This window comes from Ptychodera flava, chromosome 3, assembly GCF_041260155.1.
Source record: "Ptychodera flava strain L36383 chromosome 3, AS_Pfla_20210202, whole genome shotgun sequence".
NCBI classification, from domain to species: domain Eukaryota; kingdom Metazoa; phylum Hemichordata; class Enteropneusta; family Ptychoderidae; genus Ptychodera; species Ptychodera flava.
This window is the reverse complement of record NC_091930.1, coordinates 10,792,840-10,799,212: the sequence shown is the minus strand read 5'-3', so window position 1 is coordinate 10,799,212 and position 6,373 is coordinate 10,792,840.

Sequence of the window (6,373 nt, the reverse complement as noted above, 5' to 3'; positions counted from 1 at the left end):
AAAATAGGGGAAAGGATTAGACCAACTCTCATCGAATCCAGATGTTTCCATTCTCTGATCAGAATATGGAAGTGATATGAAGTTAAACTGTTCCAATTATCATTTCTTTTCAAGGTGTTACGTGCAGAGAAAACGAACAAAAGGGTGAACTCAGCAGTTAACGTTTAAAACAAAATTTATTACAAAAATAAAACTAATTGCTAAGTCAGGGATAGAGTACAAGCTTTAAAAGTGTACAGACTACTTATCTCAGCTGGGACGGCAAAGCTCCAGTCTCAGAGTTGTAACAGTCAGTCGGATGAATGAACAGTCCTTTGGCTTGCAGGCTTGAAGCTGCACAAAGTCCACAGTATAAATCCAGCGTTGACAGTGAAGGTCTTGAAAAGTCTTGAGAATGACTACTGCTGGAGTTTAGTAACAACACAAGAGACACGATCCCAAAAGTCTGACTGGAAGCTGAGCACGTCCCTTTTATAAAGGCATATAAGAACAATCTAGAACTTTTATTGACATGCTAATTACTGTTCTAAAATTATCTCCCTTACACAACTAATCAACTTTCCAGAACATTCCAAACATGACTAATTGAATTCAAGGTTGTGAGGTCATTAAGGGCAGTGACCTTGAGAATGTTCTAGACTAATTGAACTCAGGTCATGATGTGGTGGGGGTAAATGACCTACATAACACACCCCTCTTCAAAAAAGAAAATTTTTCAAAGAAAATCTTTCTTTTACAAATGTAATCTTGAAAAAGATTTAAGTACTCAAAAATTTTTTACTCTAAAGTAAAGTTTCTTGAAAGTGAACAACAATAAAATTTCTTGAAAGTGAACAACAATAAACTCTAAATACGAGAGAGACAGTCTGCAATTAAATTGTCTCTGCCTTTGATATGTCTAATATCAAGATTAAACTCCTGTAACATGAAACTCCATCTTAGCAATCTCTGATTTTTGCCTTTTAATTTTTGCAGAAAAAACAAGAGGGTTGTGATCAATATAAACCACTATTGGCTGATTTGAAGAAGTAACATAAACTTCAAAATGCTGTAAAGCTAATATCAAAGATAAACACTCTTTTTCAATTGTAGAGTAGTTTCTCTGGGATTTGTTAAATTTGCTAAATTTGTTAAAAATAGCAAACAGGATGATCTGTCCCATGACTATCCTCTTGCAATTGGATATTGGAAAACTCGAAATGGCACTGATTTGGCATAAAGTATGGATTGCAAAGTCCAGTTATTTTTATTGAGTTCGATAAAGTCATTGTTCGGCAAATACATGGCTTCCTCTTGGAGATATTCCGCTTTCGCAGGATTCAGTCTGTCTGGATGTTGTTCCACTGGATTACTGTCGCAGACATCTTCGTTGTGATAGATGATGTTTGTCCTTGTTGGAACATCTTGAACAAATGTTCATGGATTGGTTCTTTCAGCTGTTGTTGTTGTTCTGGCTGGAGGTGTGCCAACTTTGTAGACTCCAGCTTCTCCAGGATTTCTGAGTTCTGAAGCTTGACCGAGCCCAGCTTTGAGTTTAGAGTATTTTCACTCAAGTCAGTTTCAGTATCACTATCTTCATAATGGCTTGAACTGACTGCACTGACAGGCTGAGTTATAGTAGGATTATCCCTATCCAAATATGGCTTAAGCATATTTATGTGACATAGCTGTTTTTGTTTTCGCCTGTCAGGTGTTATTATGATGTAATTTAAATCACTCAATTTCTTATCAATTAGGTAAGGCCCAAAGTAACGAGCATGGAGTGGTTTGCCAGGAATTGGAAGTAGAACAAGAACTTTTTGACCTGGTTCAAACTTCCGTTTTGAGGTGTTTTATCATATTTGGTTTTCATTGACTGCTGAGATGACTCAAGATTTTCTCTGGCTAATTCACATGCTTTAGAGAGTTTCGTACGAAAATCTGACACATATTGCAAAATATTCAGACAATCATCATCGTCTGATAGGAATTTCTCTTTAACGAGCTTAAGGGGCCACGGACTGTATGTCCAAATACAAGCTCAAATGGGCTAAAACCAAGAGACTCTTGAATTGACTCTCTAACAGCAAAGAGCAAAAAATGGATTCCTCATCCCACTGCTTCTCTGTGTCAAAACAGTAGGTCCTAATCATGTTTTTCAAAGTTTGATGAAATCGCTCAAGAGCACCCTGACTTTCTGGATGATAGATGGATGACCTATACTGTTTAATGCCTAGCTGATCCATTACTTGTTGAAAAATACCAGACATAAAGTTGGAGCCTTGATCGGACTGGACACATTTAGGGAGGCCAAATAAAGTGAAAAATTTGACTAAAGCTTTCACTATAGTCTTTGTCTTTATATTTCTCAGTGGTATGGCTTCTGGGAACCGAGTTGATGTACACATTATTGTCAGCATGTACTCATTTCCTGATCTTGTTTTTGGTAGGGGCCCAACACAGTCTATTAGTATCCTACTAAATGGTTCTTGAAATGCAGGAATTGGCTGTAAAGGGGCCTTTGGAATGGTCTGATTTGGCTTTCCTACCATTTGACATGTGTGACAAGTTTTACAGAAATGTGCTACATCCTGCCTGAGATTAGGCCAATAAAAGTGACTGAGAATTTTATGATAAGTTTTCCTGACTCCTAAGTGACCAGCCCAGGGAGTTTCATGGGCCAGGCGCAATATTTCAGCACGGTAGGGCTTTGGAACCACAATTTGATGTTTTATAGCCCAATCGTCATCAACCGAAACATCTGGAGGTCTCCATTTACGCATGAGAATACCAGATTTTGTATAATAGGAAACAGAGCTATCTGAAGTTTTACCTTCATCATCTACCCTGTCAAACAAAGACAAAATATCTGGGTCTTTGTGTTGTTCTGCAATGAGATTTGATCTAGAAAATGTCTGACTTTGGTCAGCAGAAGTTTTACTGGAAGTTTCAAATCCACGAGGGATAACGGAATGATCCGTGTCAAACACCTGACTGAGAAAAGGTGTCATTTAAGTCAACATCTGTGACATTATTTTGAGAGTATTTTGATTCTCGGAAGTTTTCTTTGACATGGCTCGAGTAATGGCACATGAAGGAAATAAATCGGGTATCTCTTGTTCAATTGGCTCTGGATCCTGATCTAAACTAGGATTATCAGTCACAAGTGGATTAGTAATGACCTTGTCCCCAGCAAGGTCGTTTCCAAGAAGAAGGTGAATCCCTTCAAAAGGCAAAAAAGGCCTAATACCTAAAGCCACAGGTCCAGAAACAAAGTCCGAAGACAAATAGACATTATGGAGAGGAACAGGAATGTAGTCATTACAATCTACCCCCTTAATAAGAACTTTAGAACCTGAAAATGACTTTTCAGAAAACGGCAGGGTATCTGCCAACAAAAGAGACTGGGAAGCCCCGGTATCTCTTAAAATTTTGACAGGGGTAGCGGAAGAAAAATCACTAGAAAGTGATATAAAACCATTATGAATAAATGGCTCGAAAATACCCATAATGCTATCTTGAGAAGAATTGACCTTGACCTCATTAATTGGGGATAAGAGGGGTTTAACCTCAGAAAATGTGTGCACACATTATTAGACTCTAATTGAGTTGATGAAGAAATAAAGCCGGTGGGCTTAGATCCACTTTGACCACTTTGACCTTCACGTTTTCTTTTCAATTTGAAACACTCTGACATTAAATGGCCGTCTTTCTTGCAATAATTACAAGAAAGTGTACCGAACTGTTTGTCAGAAGGAGATTGAGACTTGGGATCTGATGATGTGGGAGTGTTACTTGAATTTTGTGAACTGTTTTCATTTGATTTCCTACTCTCCTTTGAAAAATTCTTGGATGAAAAGGAGGAGTTAAATTTGCCTGCATTGTTTCTGTAGGAAAAGGACTGGGATGGTTTGCTGAGAAATGAAGATTTGTGAGTCAATGAGTAATCATCGGCCAAACGTGCAGCAACCTCTAATGTATCTGCCTTTTGTTCATTGATAAACGTCTTGATGTCACTCCGGATGCACCTTTTAAATTCCTCAATCAAAACAAGTTGTCGTAATTTGTCATAATTCTGACTGACCTTTTCAGAAGAACACCAACGATCAAACAGTTGTTCTTTTGTTCGAGCAAATTCAACATAAGTTTGATCCTTCACCTTCTCACAATCCCTAAATTTCTGACGGTAAGCTTCAGGCACCAACTCATAGCCCTTGAGAATTAATTCCTTCACAGAATCATAATCTGAAGCCTGCTCTACTGACAATTGAATGTAAATTTCTCTGGCTTTACCCACCAAAGCACTCTGCAAAAGCATAGACCAGGACTCCTTAGGCCAATTCAGGCTCTGAGCAATTTTCTCAAAATGGAGGAAATATTTATCAACATCCTTTTCTTGGAAAGGGGGGACTAACCTGAAATGCTTAGTGATGTCAAAACCGTGTGAGGGAAGGATTTTCCTGACTGTCCAAGCTCTAAACGTTTCATTCTAATCTTTCCTGCCTATCTTTCTCTCTCTGTCTTTCTTCCATTTCTAACTGCATTTGTATTTTTTCTTTTTCTATTTGTAATTCTAGTTTCTTGATCTCCAAATTTGTCTGCATTTCTAATTCTAATTTTCTTAGTTCAAGGTAGACTCGGGCTCATAATCTTTCAATGTGGATTCCTCAAATTGGCCTAAATTAACTAAATGTTTGGCAATACGGTACTGTATTTCCCTCTTGCGCATAGATCTTTTGACTTCTACTTTAAGGAAATTGGCCAGTGTTATGAGGTCGTCTTTTCTGAGGGAATCAAATGTGTCCTGATCAAGGTCATCCATTTCCTCTGGTTTAAATTCCGCCATGATTAAATTTCGCTGAGTTCACAGTATACAGTAGTTTTAAAAAGGCTGGCAAAATGTTGTCAAACGGCTCAAAATGTTCGTATCCCGGACAAGCCCCCAATTTGTTACGTGCAGAGAAAACGAACAAAAGGGTGAACTCAGCAGTTAACGTTTAAACAAAATTTATTACAAAAATAAAACTAATTGCTAAGTCAGGGATAGAGTACAAGCTTTAAAAGTGTACAGACTACTTATCTCAGCTGGGACGGCAAAGCTCCAGTCTCAGAGTTGTAACAGTCAGTCGGATGAATGAACAGTCCTTTGGCTTGCAGGCTTGAAGCTGCACAAAGTCCACAGTATAAATCCAGCGTTGACAGTGAAGGTCTTGAAAAGTCTTGAGAATGACTACTGCTGGAGTTTAGTAACACACAAGAGACACGATCCCAAAAGTCTGACTGGAAGCTGAGCACGTCCCTTTTATAAAGGCATATAAGAACAATCTAGAACTTTTATTGACATGCTAATTACTGTTCTAAAATTATCTCCCTTACACAACTAATCAACTTTCCAGAACATTCCAAACATGACTAATTGAATTCAAGGTTTGTGAGGTCATTAAGGGCAGTGACCTTGAGAATGTTCTAGACTAATTGAACTCAGGTCATGATGAGTGTGGGGTAAATGACCTACATAACAAAGGTAATACATTACCAGTTCCATGAGAAATTTGAGATTTACAAATTTAAGTAGGACCATCCTGAACCACTGACAGTTAGTGGTTGTACCAGGTGTCCGGATTAGGTAAGCGTACCCTTCTAGCATGCTACACTCATCAGATTGGTCCCAAAATTATCTAAATATTGTATGAAGAGAGACTGTATATGAATCACTGAAATACGTCAAAACAGCGAATGCTGTCACTAATCATTTGAGTGACCAAGGTGTCATATTTGGCCACAATGTCAACATCGACCGTACAAATGTTTGAAAGTCTTCACGAGTTTTTTTTTTTTTTGATCTGTATCCCTGTCTCACTAGTTTTGATAGCAATAAGCTGTGTCTCATGTGAAAATCAGCGTAGTCACCATAAGCAGGTGCAGATTGAATATCACTTGATTAGTGGGGATAATTTATGATTTCAAAATCGAAATCATCCTTTTTGTCATACAACTTAGTGTGTAGCCCATTAGTACCCACTTGGACGAACAGATCAAGATATGAGGCTGAGTTCTTACCCTCAGTTGCTTTTTTGATTTCTAATTCATCAGGGTAGATATGATGTAAGTAATTTGATATGTTTGCATTGTCTAGACTAATCAGATCATCAATATATCTGTGCGTGTTGTTAAAAACCTTGCAATTGTTTAGATCCTGCTTTGTAGAGAGATTGTAGGAACTCTGCTTCATATGAATACAGAATTATGTCAGCAGGAAGTGGTGCTCAATTTGTACCCATTTGTATGTCGATAGATTGTTGAAAGGTCATACCACCAAACTTAACGAATATGTTGTCGATTAAGAAAATTAGCATGTTAATAGAATCTTCATCTGTGTATTTGTGCTGGGTAT